This window comes from Mastomys coucha, unplaced genomic scaffold (genome assembly GCF_008632895.1).
Source record: "Mastomys coucha isolate ucsf_1 unplaced genomic scaffold, UCSF_Mcou_1 pScaffold1, whole genome shotgun sequence".
Classification (NCBI taxonomy): domain Eukaryota; kingdom Metazoa; phylum Chordata; class Mammalia; order Rodentia; family Muridae; genus Mastomys; species Mastomys coucha.
In genome coordinates this window covers 73,770,783-73,786,432 of record NW_022196891.1, presented here as the reverse complement: position 1 = coordinate 73,786,432, position 15,650 = coordinate 73,770,783, and positions in this window count along the sequence as shown.

The following is a 15,650-nucleotide window of genomic DNA, read 5'->3' as shown; positions in this document are numbered from 1 at the left end:
GGCCATGGTACAATGTACCTTCAGCTAAATGACAATAGTGGATGAGCCATGACAGAGTAAAACTGCTCACATCATAGCTGGGGTCCTCTAGATTCCCTATGACCTGAAGATGTCTCACTAGGCTCCCCCCTTCAAAGGTTCTACCTCTTCTCATAGCACTACCCTGGGCTACAAGCCTTTGACATACAGGCCTTTGGGGACTATTTAAGATATGAACTATGGCAAATACCCTCTGGGGATTGGAATTTAGTCTCCCCCTGGGGCCATGTGAGTGGCAGTAAAGAGTCTTTGGCCAAGATGCAGAATAAAAAAAAATCAGTAGCTCTTAGTACAACATAAGCTGAATGCATATCAGGATTGCCAGGCCCCAGTGCTAGTTGGAACCCAGCCAAATTAGTTTCTTGACTTTGCTGACTCGCTCTCCACCCCAAACCCACTGGCTTCTCACTTGGGAAGGAGCAGAGCTTGGATCTTGACTCTGGCTTGGCCAGGAAGGAAGGCAGTGAGAAGATGGCGTATCACCAAGGCTTGGATCTGTCTAAGCACAGGACACCAAGTCTGCCTTGTGCTCTGAAAGTTGTTCTGGGGAAAGGCCTGAGGACCTAGGCAACTTATAGAAGGAAGAGTTCATTTGGGGCTTACAGTTCATGATCATCATGGAAGGAAGCATGACAGCTAGCAGGCAGGCATGATGCTGGGGCAATTGCTCAGCATTTGCTCACATCAAGACGCAAGGCAGAGAGGGATTGGGCCTTGGGTACAATGTGGACTTTTGAAATCTCAAAGCCCACGGCCAGTGACACAGCTCCCCCAGAAGGCCATGCTCCCTAACCCTAATTCCAAACAGTTCTACCAACCATGAGCTTCTGGATGCCATTTCCATTCAAACCACCATACCCCTGAGCCTCTTTGTTTATGTCTTTAATGAAGAGAATTATACTGACTTTGTAAGGTAGGTTCCATGATGCAATACACCCCCTTCTACTCTCACCTTGTACATTTCAGCCTATTTCTTGGACTGTTTTGGTGTGATTTTTGTTAATGGGATTATTGTATGCAATTGCTCTATGCTGCACAATTGTAGAGAATGCTCTATATTACACAATTTCCCATAGTGTTTTCCATAGAACATTCATTTCTATGCAGTCTGTAATTAGCCAAGTGGTAATTAGAAATATTTCAGGAAGGACTTTAATACTTAGTGTTTTTCCAAATTTGCTTATTTGCAGAATTTTCTTTCACCTGTATGCTTGAGAAAGAACATCTTCTTTTTTAATATTATATAACTTTTAATTTATTTTTCTTTTTTATTATTTTTGAAATTAACATCTTTTTGATAGTTTTATATATAGATGCTATAGATTGTGATTGTATTTATACCCATTACCCATGTATTCTCCTTTCACTCCTATTGACTTGCTTCATGTTCCCAATTGTTTTTTTTTAATATTTATTCATTTATTTACTTGTTTAATGTATGTGAGTACACTGCTGCTGTCTTCAGAGACACCAGAAGAGGACATCCGATCCCATTAAAGATGGTTGTGAGCTACCATATGGTTGCTGGGGTTTGAACTCAGGACCTCTGGAAGAGCAGTCAGTGCTCTTAACCACTTGGCCATCTCTCCAGCCCCCAAATTGTCCCCACCACCCCATGTTCAGTTCATGTCTTTTCTTTTGGCCCAATGAGTTCGATTAGCATTGCTTGAGTAAGCAAAGGTAAAGTGTTATTTACTGGAGCATGGGCCACTTACCAATGGTTACAGCACAGAAGAAAACAATACCCCCTACCCACCCCAGCAACTATTAACTACCAGTAACACCTCAGAAATGGGTCAAAACTCCTGAGCTCTTCCCTCCCTGTTCATGATGGACCCTGGAAGGGTCTAGTGTCTTACAGTATTATACTGGTCCCTGCAGCTGCTGGGGGAACTTAGGGTCTGTAGAAAGTGTTTTGAGAAGCACTGCAGGACACTTGGTCTTGACATATCCAACATCTTATATTAAAATGTTGGGAAGAGGGTGAGAACTATTAGTTCAGTTTTAAAGTGCTGCTGAGCAAGCATGAAGTTTGAGTCCCACGAAAAGGGAGGTGTGGGATGGGTATGGCTGGGCATGGTGGGATTCACCTTGGATCCTAGCGCTGGGAGATCAGTGAGGGTGGGGGTTGGGGGCAGAGGGCAGAGACAGGTGGATTTCTGTGAGTTCAAAGCTAGTCTGGCCTACATAGCAAGTTGCAGGCCAGCCAGAAATAGGAACACAGAGTGTGAACCATGGCTCCAAACCACCACCACTACCAAACAAATAAAAAGCTAGGTATAGTGGAGGCTGGCCCTTCTACTCCCAACACTGGGAAGGGAGGCGGAAACAAATGTTATCTCTTGGGTTCTCTGGCCAGTCAGCATAGTATAATTGGTGAGCTCCAGGCCAATGAAGCAAACAAGGTGGATAGATAGCTCCTGAGAGTGACATCTGTGCACACATCTGTGTACCTACAGGAACATGCACACACACACACACACACACACACACACACACACACACACACGCCAAAGAGTCAAGTAGAGGCCTGGGGTGTACTTAGTTGTGGAGCATAAGCCTAGCATGCTTGAGGCCCTGGGCATGATCCCAGCACCCTAAATCATCAGAGAATACTAGATAACCCAGTAAGCTTGAGGAAAGCAATGTGTATGCCATCCTTATCAACTACCTGGTGATTGCAGTGGGATTTCAGCCATGATGTCACATGTTTCACTGAGTCAGACATACACATCCATGAACACAGAGACATGTAAACACACAGACATGTGTGCGTACACATACACAAATAAAATATAATAAAATGACTACTCTTTTCTTAGTGAAATCAAAGCCAGAAGATTGAAATTTGTAATCTGTGAGGTAGACATTGTGAGGGCCCAGGAAGAGGAGACTTGGCAACTTGGCAAGGAAGGTGGGAGGAAACACAGCAAGTGGGGATGGGCAAGTGTGACCAGTCTGTCTTGCCTTCTCACCTTTAGAAAGTATCAGAGAAGGCTCAGACAGTACCTGACTAATACAGATGTAGAGGCTCACAATGAAAGACCCCCGTGCGGAGACCCCCACTCAAATCTCGGGAGGACGTGCACCCAAGGAATCACGAGAGACTGTCTTGATGTAAACACATGAGGCAGTTTAATTTCGGAGCTCCGGGTCGACACGTATCTCATACGAGAGACAGAGGAATCGACCCTGAGGCTCAGGGGTTAGGGGTTTATATAGGAAAAAGGTCTGAGGGAACAAAGGAATCAGCATAGTTATACATGATTGGCTAATTCAAATATCTGCTATAGTACGTGCAGATCAGAGCGGGAATTCTTAAGGGTGGTGCTAATCTGAGTCAACAGAGCATCTGGCTGACCTCAAATCATATCTAATAAGAGGACTAGATGGCCCATTACTCAGTTGGGTCATTTGCCCAGACATGTCCTTGTGTGCTTGGGCCCACCCGGACATGTCCTTGTATGCTTTCTCCTCTATATCTTTTTGGCCTGTTGGTTCCCAGAATGTTTTAACAGCTCGCCTGCCCCTGCCCAGGCCCATCTGGACATGCTCGACCTTGGTCCACTGCGTTCTCCTCAAACCTGCCATTTTCTCATTAGCCAGCACAAGTCTCAAACTTAACTCTTTCAACAACCATCCATTGAACTGAGTACAGGGTCCCCAATGAAGGAGTTAGAGAAAGGACCAAAGGAGCTGAAGGGTTTGCAGCCCCTTAGGATGAACAACAATATGAACTGACTAGTACCCTCAGAGCTCCCAGGGTCTCAACCACCAACCAAGGACTATACATGGTGGGACTGATTATTTTGGCAGCATGTGTATAGTAGAGGATTGCAAAGTCCAGCATCAATGGAAGGAGAGAACCTTGGCCCTGTGAAGGTTCTGTGCCCCAGTGTAGGGGAATGCCAGGGCTGATAAGTGGGAGAGGGTGGGGTGGCAAGCAGGGGGAGGGGGGGAAGGCAACAGGGGTTTGTTCTTGTTGTTTTCTTTTTTTTTTTGTCCTTTTTTTTTGAGGGGAAACTGGGAAAGGAGAACCCATATGACATGTAAATAAAGAAAATATTTAATAAAAAATAAAAAAAGGAAATAAAAAAAAAGAAAGTATCAGAGATTCATGGCTCTGTCATCTCCTTCCTCAGCAACAGATGACATTTCATGATAAGAAATGATTTTTGGAATCGATGTTAGGAGAGGGTCAATATTGAGGTTGGTCACTTAGAGTTCTGTTCCGAGGCATCTAGCTGCCCCATGTGGGGTCTGGAGTGTAGGGAATGCCCTCTAGACTGCAGAGAAATCCAGCTCTGTGGATGGGGGTCAGAATTCTCTGCTAGGCCTAATCTCAGAGAACTACCTAAGGGACCTAGCCAAAAGGTCAAGGTTTTGTCTGTGCGTGGGAGCCCTGTTTGTCTTATCTGACTAGCTTCCTGCCTCAGACATTGACTCTTCAGAGTACCAAGAAGAAGCTGGGAATAGAAAATGAATGAGACACCATCTCTGCCTACTAGGAGCTCTCAATTTCCACTCATGTGCACACTGATACCTCACAGATACCCCATCCACAGAGATATAGTTTTAATCAAACTGTTAGTGTTATTTTACAAAGAAGGAAAATGAGTCTCAACACAGAGGAGAGCTTTCCCTCACAGCTAGTCGATGGCCAAATCTAGGAGTTGGTCTGATCCCTTATCTTCAGTCTTCCCTGTTGACGCTCCGTAAGGTGATAGCTGAGGGGAAGCGCATTCGTTCAGGAGACTCAGCCTATTTCATATGCTTGGGAGTGAGAACTGGCCAAAGAGCCGTTGAGAAACAAATTGCCCAGATTCAACAGGGCCCACCCAACTCTTGAAAGGGCTTCCTTTCTTACAGGAGTGGAACTCCTTCCTCTTTGGTCTGAGGGTTTTTTTGGTTGTTGTTATTGGTGTGTGTGTGTGTGTGTGTGTGTGTGTGTGTGTTAGTGGCTCCAAGAACTTTGCCTGCTGGCAGCAGAAGTCCCAAGCTGGTGCTGCTCTCCTCTGACACTCAGTTGATGATGGTTTCAAGAGTCACTGCCCCAGCCTCACCTCAGAGTGCTCATTTTTTTTTTCTGTTTAGAGGATAAAATTAGAACTGACAAGATGGTTTAGCAAATAAAGGTTCCTCTTGGCAGCTCTGACTACCTGAATTTGAGCACTGGGACCCACAAGATGGAAAGGAGAGAACCAGGTCCTCCAAGCTGTCCTCTGACCTCCACACATACAACCAACATAAAGGTCAAATTTAACAAAAGATGAAAATATTGTTTCCTGCTCTCTCCAGGAACCATGGGCTCAAGATGAGGTGATGTTGTGTATTCTAAATCCTTGTGGAATGTAGGCACAGTGCTGAGGGCTCTCTGTTTGCATTAGAGATTCCCCTTGCCCTATAGAAAGCTGTTTGAATCTGTCCCTGAGCATGGGGTGCTCATTGGGGACACTGATGACAAGACTAATTCTATAATTACACTTTGTACCTATCATCTCCTCCTGAAATCACAAAAGGATTTATACATCCTTACTCTGAACAGAGCCAGTAGTAAGGCTCAGATGAAAAGGTTAAAGATAAGGAACCTGTCATGGGAGCCCAGTGGGGAGACAGCCAAGTGGAACTAGAGAGCCCTGTGCACTGGCCTCCTCCCCTGAAAATGTCATTTATGGAAACCCCCTAAATGGTGGCTTTGGCACAAGGTCTACATTAGATTGTGGAGGTCGCTGGTAGGTAATTCTTGTCTACGTGGGTTCCTGCCTACCTGAGGATGGGAGGGATTCTAATCTGCTCCTGTGGCTGCTAAGTGGGAAGGCTGCCCTGGGATTTCTGCCACTCGGTGCATGCTGCCCTCTACTGGAACAAAATGGGAAAAGAAGAGGTCCTGACTCCGTGCTCTTAGTTCCTCTCAAAGCTTCTTTCACACCCCAGCATTCCAGGCTGTTGCCCTTCTTGTAGAATGACATTGTAGTTGGTCTCAAAGCTTCTTTCACACCCCAGCATCCCAGGCTGTTGCCCTTCTTGTAGAATGACATTATAGTTGGGAAGGTGAATGTCCTCCAAGACATGAAATGATGGAACCTTCCAGGATAGGACTTAGAGGAAGGCCTTTAGGTCACTGAGACCATGTCATTGAGGGGAATAAAGGGACCCCAGACTCTTCTTGTTTTTTGCTTTTGTGTTTCAGCTGCAAATACACCCACTGTGACGTGCAGGCTCAACCTCCGCCTGAAGCAACAAGGCCAACTGAAACCTCCAAAGTTACAAGGAAAATGTAACCTTTCTGCTTTATAAGTTAATCACCTCAGGCGTTTTGATGCAGTGATGGTACTCTCACTAACACAGAAGCTACAGAGAGGGAGCCACCCTACATACCTGGTAAACATGCTTGGATATGGCCGAGTGGGCCAGGGACGAAGCCCAGAACAATCTGAATGGACAGTTTCTATAGACAACAGAGAACTAGCAGGAAATGTCTGTTCTCTACAACAGTATGTTCATATGCTGTAGCAACATCCACTGGACTGTGGGGAATCAACTCTATTATGGAAAGTAAGGCTAGATGACACTTCAGTGTTTGGGCCTGGGGATATAGCTCAGTTGGTAGAGGGCTCGCCTAACATGGACACAGCACTAGGTTTCCTGCCCAGCTCTGCTTAAAACAGACATGGTGGTACATGCCTAAGGTCTCTGCACTCAGGAGGTGGAGAGTGAGGAAGGGCAGCGATTCAAGCTCATCCTCAGCTAGATAGCAAGTCTCAGGCCAATCTAGGGCCTCAGGAGAATATTTCCAAAAGAAAAAAAAAAGAGAGAGAGAGAGAGAAAAATAGAAATCCCAAACTGCATGCATTCTCAATGCCATTCTAGAACATTCTGGAATGTTGCCTACCAGCCCCAGAGACCTTTAATTCTCTAGGAAAATAGTCTGTGGTTTACTATTTGCTATCGATTATGGTCCAGACTCTGTGAGGTTACATGGTAATTTTTTTTTTTTTTTTGGTCTGGCAAAGATGCTAATGGTTTCTCTTTGCAAAAAGATTCTATTGCCTCCCAGCACATTAACCAGTGTGGTCTGTAAATCAGCATACTTTTTTCAGCTGCTCCTGACAGGCCTGTGAAATCTTTGCCCTTCAAATTGTTCTTGCTATAGCATTCCCCCTCTTGTGGTTCTCTCTCCGATGAAGTCAATAAATCTCTGAAATGTTGGGAGGGGGATTGTCGGTCACCTTTTGAAAATCACACTTTGACAGTTTAACCAAAGGCCCCCGGGGGGGGGAGGATGCTAAGAACTGATGGGGTCTTGATCAGAAGTGAGGAGGGATGAACCAAGGCTAGGCTGGCCTGAGGTTGGTTCTCAGGCACCGAGAGTTCTAGAGGAGGGTTCCCTGTGGAGGTGGCATGAGGTCATGGGTGCTGTAAGAAATATTGGCACTCTAGTAAGAGAACCAAAATCGCGTCGATGAGAGGAGAGAGAAGAGTATCACATGCTCTGAACCTGGCAAACAAAGAAGAGTGTCAGTATCGCTGCATAGGGACCAGCGGGGCGGTGCTCATGCAACTTGGGAGCATCCTCACTTAGGATGTGCCGATGGTTGATCAATACTCACGTCTATTGATCTAGAATGTCACTTCGTACAATTGTGAGAATTGTGTGAGTGATTAGTGAGGGTCTATGTTTTAGTTGCCCAGAAGAACTACTAACTTTCCACCTGTGATGGCTCTTTGTCACCTCTGCCATTGACACTGTGAGAAAAACACGTAACTCATCCGTTGTCTGTTTTGACACAGGATATGACCACGTACCCTTGCAGGCTGGCCTGCAACTCACTCTGTAGACCAGGCTGGCCTTGAACTCACAGAGATCTGCCTGCCACTGTACTGCTGGGATTAGAGACTTGTGCCACCATGCCAGGCCCTTCATCCATCTTTTCGCACAGCTATAATTTCTATTAAAAAGATTTAAACCCAAGTCGTTTTATTTTAAACAATCGCTAGTCTGTGACTCCCTTCCCTTTCTTCCTTTCTTCTCCCTCCCTGCTCCACCTCCTTCCCTCCCTTCTGTCCTCTCTCCCTCCTTTTTCATTTCTCAAACACATCTTTAGGGCATCACCTAGGCTCCCGAGTTACAATAGACAAAAGTTCTCATTCTCAGGAGAGTCTACCTTCCCAGGAGAAGGGGACACACACATACACCCACGAGCAGACTCAAGACAAACTCCTCCATGACAGTAAAACAATATGGAAATTATAGCCTCTCTATTTATTGCCTTGAAGAACCACTACCAAACATGTTGCTCTGGCCCGGAGAGCTGGGAAGACGTCACAGACACATCTGCAGTTCTCTTCTTCCAAGGCCTTTGGCACAGCTCTCCAGCTTGTAGCAGACAAAGCCGCTGGAGGCAGCCACGCTGCTGGCAGCTGAATGCCTGCACACTGGTTCATTCCAAAGGCAGTGACTGAGACCTGGGCTGCCGTCGTCATTGTCGACAGGGTGCCATGAGACAAATGGCCCATAGAGAGCAGCCCCAGCCCATTTTGGAGTTTCTGTGTATATTTGATGGCATAGGCTCTTGGCTGAGAAAAAAGTGGGTGGTTCTTATCTATTAAGTGCTAAGGAAATGCCTCCTTATCAGTAAAGCTTGGGGCAGAGCTGGAGGGCAGCTAAGGAACAGAGCTCCTGCCCAGCTAGGGCTGGACAAACAAGCATGAGCTGTTCGCCTGCTTTTAACTGGGTGCAGTGGTTCTTTAGAGGCAGAAGTGGGTGTGGGCTAGAGATCAAGAGCTACATAATGAGACCCTGACTCAAAGAAGCAAATGAACAAACAAGCAGGCAGGGATCGCGATGGCTGAGCAGGAAAGAGAGAAAGCACGAGCTAGCCGGGTCATTTTTTGCTTTTTCCAGGTAGGCTAGGAGAAGCTTCTTGGCTGGTGGGCTTTGGCCCTGTTTGTGTTCCTTGGTGTTTGGCAGCAGTGAGGGAATGTGGCAATGGACGGTGGGGACAGCAGAGATGCCTGTTAGTAACATTATTGTGTAGGCTTCAGGAACAAGAGCCTCAGCCCTATGCGTGTCATAGCTCACGTGACTACGTAGGAAGTGGAGATCCTTAGCCTTGGCTGGGTGGCCTAGGTCCTGGGGTTCCCCAGCCATCGACAGAAGTCAATGTTATCTCTTAGTCTGGCCTAGGAGAGAGCTGCCTTTTAACACTGGCCACATTACGGCTGTTGTCCCTAAGACCTGTGGCCCTCGACACTCCGCGGGGAACTCTTACAGCCTCAGCTATCAGCCTTTCTTAACATCTCTCTACTTCCCCGAACCTTTCTCCTTCCAAGGCTGTTCTCGAGCTTCCTCTTCCTCTTCCTCTTTCTCTAAGAGGAAGCTTCCTCTTCCGCTAACTTCCTCTTCACCCGACTCTCTGGCCAAGCTCACAGCTTGGCCTGCCAACTGCTCAGCTGTCACTGCCAACTGCTGTTCCTTTGACTCTGCTGTCACCTCCGTGCTGTATCTCTGTTGCTTCTTTTCTGTGTTACCATTTGAGCCCACGGCACCGAAAGAAACCAAGAGACCTCTGGAGCAAGCCTGTGGGGCTTCACGTTGCCACACCCAGAGAGGCAGCACAGGAGTGTGTCTCCCAGGTGACTCGCTGAGTATCCTGCTTGAAGGCAGACAAGAGCAGCTTGGTCCAATCACCGCTTTGCCTCTTGAACACCAATCACAGTCACAGATGTTTACATTTGGACCAATCACTTCTTTTCTCAGCAGTGCCCCCTCCTGCCGGAAGTGCTCCTTGTCCGGGGGTAGGTAGAAAGAATCCCAAGTTCATCTAGAGTTCTCAGAGGCTTGTTTATGTGTAGCTGTCTGTATTTACAAGTCTGCCTAGCTTCTGGAACTCTAGGTAGATAGATAGATGATAGATAGATAGATAGATAGATAGATAGATAGATAGATAGATAGATAGATAGATAGATAGATAGATAGATAGATAGATAGATAGATGGATAGAAGGATGGATGGATGGATGGATGGATGGACGGACGGACAGACGGACAGGTGGGTGGGTGGGTAGGTATGCAGGCAGGCAGGCAGGCATTCAGACAGACAAACATATATGCAGGAACATTAAGTGCAAAGCTTTCATTCTTTCTAAAGACTAAGCTTAATAATATCCTAAAAAGTCCTCCAGTATGTATGCTCATTCATTTCTTCCTGGGCACAACCAACTACCATAAACATGGTGACTTCAAACACTGCTTTGTTCTTCTGAAGTTTTTATAGTTCAGAAGTTTGGAGACTGAATGGCTGGATTCTCTGCCTGGGAATCTCCCAGGGCTGAATATCAGGTAGAAGTCATTGTTGCCCCATGTCTCCCTTCAAGTCCACAGCTTTGGGGGATTCAGTTTCTGTGGTTGTAAGAATAAAATTCCCATATTATTTTCATCTGTTGGAGTGCATGTAATTTCTTTTCATCTGTCTGCCCCCCTCTCTCTCTGTGTGTACTTACATTCACACACTCAGCTCCTACACTGTGGGGAGGACCAAGAGAGTATCCCTGTCTGGATGAGCATTCATGACATGAACACGGTCATGCCAAGGATACCAATGCCTCAGACTCATAGGACTGGCAAGGCCTACCTCAGGTCAGGCTCAGGTGAATGACAAAACACTTCTGGTTCAAATACAGATGTTAATAATTGTTTGATCTTTAGCTAAAAGGAGTGTATGCAAAAGGTACGGAAGGCATCTTCTTTGTCGGGGCTTACTGTATGACCACACTTGCCTGAGACATCTCTCCTACTGATACCTTACACTAAAACCTCCTGCCAAGATTATCTAGCACAGAGCTCCCTTCCACACTCATGATATGTGTGTGTGTGTGTGTGTGTGTGTGTGTGTATATATCTATATATCTATATATATCTATATCTTGCTGTTGGTACATCTCCATTAACATGCACAACCTACTTACTCCTAATGCATCTGGCTTTTTTTTGTTTGTTTGTTTTGTTTTGTTTTGTTTTTTGTTTTTGTTTTTTTCCAAGACAGGGTTTCTCTGTATAGCCCTGGCTGTCCTAGAACTCATGCTGTAGATCAGGCTGGCCTCAAACTCAGAAATCCACCTGCCTCTGCCTCCCAAGTGCTGGGATTAAAGGTGTGTGCCACCACTGCCTGGCCATACATCTGTTTTTTAATCTCCCATTCCTAACAGTCAAATCTTCAGGACCCAGCCACATGAGCAGAAACACTGAGCTGGGTTCTTGTTATGGCGTCCTAACTATGGTTGAAGCCTGCAGTAGGGTTTCCTCATGGAATATCCTTTATGTGCTGTGTTTCTAACTCGCCCAGTTTCTGACCCCTAGATCTAGAATCAAAGGGTGAGAAGGTTATTCTGGCTACACCAAAAGCATCTTTCTTTTGCTCTATGCTTGGCCCTAACTTCATCCTTGGATTCATTCATGGTTCCGTCCACAGTCAGAAGGGTTTGGTGTAAGCATGAGAGACATCAAGAGCATCTTTGAATCATGAATAGTGCATGCATTTATCAACAGTGAACTTGATGGCTGTAGGCCATTTTAATTTGCTTCTTAAACTGTATGTATAATTTCTTGGGCTCTGGTGTGAGTCTTCCTTTCTGAGAAGAGGACCTAACATTTTTATCAAATTCTTTTAAGAGCTGTGAGATTGTTGGCCCAGCACAGAAATCCATACCCAGAGAATTAAATTGGAACTCTGGTGACTGGATGGACTGTGTGGAAAATCCACCTTGGTAGAAGGAGCATGGGCTTGGGAAATAAGTGACCTTGGTTTTGATCTCATTCTCAGTGTCTTGGTCATGAGAGTTTAGATGACTCATTTCTGGGCCCTATTTGCAAATGGATACAATAATAACAAAACTTATCTCTCACTATTAGGTGATTGAAAACTGTGCCAAAGTCCTTTGGAAACTGTGAAGTGCTAGCAATTGTTTGTCTTATCAGTGCAAAAAGATATTGAGGAGTTGGTGGGTATTATGGTTGCATGGAAAATGTCCCCCACAAATGCCTGAGCTTGAACATTTGGTTTCCAGCAGGTGGTCTTATTTTTTGAGGTTTTTGGATCCTTAGGTGATGGGTCCTTGATGAAACGAATGAATCTGTTCATGGTCCTTAGAGATGTATAGAATCCACTGTGCTACGCTTTGCATTCTACAATGGACTGTACTCTCTCAAACCATGAGCCAAAACAAACCTCTCACCTTTAAGATACTTTTGTCAGATGTTTGCCTACAGTGATAATAAAAGCAACTTGTACAGTGTGACAGAACATTATTAGTCTTGAAAGTGGAGATAAAACCCCTTTTATCAGAACTAAATATTAGATCCTATGTACTTTGCAAAGTCTGTTGCTCATGCAGACCAGAGACATTTTACAACCTTCATGGATGGTTCAAATATATACAGCAGGAGTTGAAAAACATCTAAGCCATTTGTACAGGAGAGACTATTTTTAGAAATGTCCCTTAGGGATACAGCTAAGGTTATATACAAAAATTGTAGGAGAACAAAATTAGAACTAATTAAATATTTAGCAATAGAGATTATTTAATGATACTGGAAATATTATTTAAACATTAACATTCCATTGCCTTTAAATATTTAATATAGAAAGACACTAATAATAAATAGTTTAATATAAAAATAACATATCATCTGTTTATTCTTCAAAGACACTTACAAGGATTTACATAAAAATTTGAAAATGTTTGACCTCATGTGATGAAATTTTGTGAAATGCACATTTATGTATTGATTTTTCTACTCTTTTCATTTGAAAACAATCTAAAGGTATTTCTAATTACTGAGTCCTATTTTCATATCAGTTAATTATCAATGATCCATCAACTAACATAGAAGGGGTACCAGACTTTGAGGATCAGGGTGAAGTGATGTGCATCACACCCTGCTGTGGTGTGATACTCTAACTCTAAGCTTACTGCTTGTGAGCTGCAGGCTTTCTGTGAATCTCAGCCACTCTCTGAACTTCTGCTTCCAGTGTTGTCCCAAAAGCCCTGCTCTGAGCTCTCTCCAAACATTCTGCTCTCCTATGTGGCTCTTTCCACACCCCACTCCTGGAACTAAAAAAAAAATCTATCCTTTTACTATTAGCTTTGAGTAATATAGAATGGGCTCTACCAAAGTGAACCCCTGTATCATCTGCTCCAAATTTCTGGGTACTGGTTGAAAATCAGATCCCTGGTTCTCACTCTAGACTCAAGGCTGAGTAGTAGCTGCAGGAATGAGTAGAAATCTGTGTTGTTGTTGTTACATTTTCTATGTGGCTCTTCTGTCCCTAAAGACTGAAGGTCAGCAGCTCATAGCCAAGAGGTTGGGCATAGGCCCAGAGGTTGTTGGCTTCTTTGCCTCTACAACTAGTGGGGATTTGGGGTATTGTTACTTCCTACTTACACTCTGATACATGCCTTGTAATCTCTTGAATCATTAATATCCTTTCATATAGGAGTAAAAAAATGATTTAAACAAAAATAGTGTGGGTTGTGAAAGTTCATAAGTAACTACCTTCAGGCATGGCTTGATCTAGGGTTACATATTCTCTCTGTCTTCTTACTTGACTGTATTTGGTTCCCTGTTAGATCCATTTCTTTTTATTTTTTTATTAAATATTTTCTTTATTTACATTTCAAATTTTATCCCCTTTCCTCATTTCCCCTCTGAAACCCATCCCCTATCCCATCCCTCCTCCCCCTGCTCACTAACCCACTCATAACCGCTTCCCTGTCTTGGCATTCTCCTACACTAGAACTTCAAGGCTTCATAAGACCAAGGGCCTCTCCTCTCATTGATATCCCACAAGGCCATCCTCTGATACATATGCAGCTGGAGCCATGGGTCCCTCCATGTGTACTTTTTGGTTGTTGGTTTAGTCCCTGGGAGCTCTGGTGATACTGTTCGTATTATGGGGCTGCAAACCCCTTCAGCTCCTTGGGTCATTTCTCTAGCTCCTCCATTGGGGACCTTGTGGTCAGTCTAATGGATGGATGTGAGCATCCACTTCTGTATTTGTCAGGTACTGGTAGAGCCTCTCAGAAGACAGCTATATCATGCTCCTGTCAGCAAGCACTTGTTGGCATCCACAGTAGTGTCTGGGTTTGGTAACTGTATATCGGATGGATCCCCATGGGGAACAGTCACTAGATGACCTTTCCTTCAGTTTCTGCTCCAATCATTGTCTCTGTATCTCCTCCCATGGGTATTTTGATCCCCCTTCTAAGAAGGACTGAAGTATCCACACTGTGGTCTTCCTTCTTCTTGAGCTTCATGTTGTCGGTGAATTATATCTTGTGTATTCTGAACTTCTGGGCTAATATCCACTTATCAGTGAGAGCATACCATGTGTGTTCTTTTGTGATTGGGTTACCTCACTCAGGATGATATTTTCTAGTTCCATTCATTTGCCTAAGAACTTCACGAATTCATCATTTTTAATAGCTGAGTAGTATTCCATTGTGTAAATGTACCACATTTTCTGTATCCATTCTCTGTTGAGGGACATCTGGGTTGTTTCTAGCTTCTGGCTATTATAAATAAGGTGGAGCATGTGTCCTTATTACATGTTGGAGCATCTTCTAGGTATATGCCCAAGAGTAGTATAGCTGGGTCCTCAGGTAGTACTATGTCCAATTTCTAGAGGAACTGATTTCCAGAGTGGTTGTACCAGCTTGCAATCCCACCAGCAGTGGAGGAGTGTTCCTCTTTCTCCACATCCTCACCAGCAACTGCTGTCACCTGAGTTTTTGATCTTAGCCATTCTGACTGGTGTGAGGTGGAATCCCAGGGTTGTTTTGATTTGCATTTCCCTGATGACTAACGATGTTGAACATTTCTTTAGGTGCTTCTCAGCCATTCAGTATTCTTCCATTGAGAATTTTTTGTTTAGCTCTGAACCTCATTTTTCAATAGGATTATTTGGTTCTCTGGAGTCTAAATTTTTTAGTTCTTTTATATATTGGATATTAGCCCTCTATCAGATGTAGGATTGGTAAAGATATTTTCCCAATCTGTTGGTTGCTATCTTGTCTTATTGACAGAGTCCTTCAAGTCTCTGAAAAAAGAAATCAAAGAACTCAGAAGATGGAAAGATCTCCCATGCTCATGGATTGGTAGGATTAATATTGTAAAAATGGCCATCTTGGTGAAAGCAATCTACAGATTCAATGCAATCCCCATCAAAATTCCAAATCAATTCTTCATAGAGTTAGAAAGAGCAATTTCCAAATTCATCTTGAATAACAAAAATCCCAGGATAGCGAAAACTATTCTCAACAATAAAAGAACTTCTGGGGGAATCACCATCCCTGACCTCAAGCTGTACTACAGAGCAATCGTGATAAAAACTACATGGTATTGGTACAGGGACAGGCAGGTAGATCAATGGAATAGAATTGAAGACCCAGAAATGAACCCACACACCTATGGTTACTTGATCTTTGACAAAGGAGCTAAAACCATCCAGTGGAAAAAAAGACAGCATTTCAGCAAATGGCTCCATTTCTTTTCTTTTCCTTTCTTTCTTTCTTTCTTTCTTTCTTTCTTTCTTTCTTTCTTTCTTTCTTTCT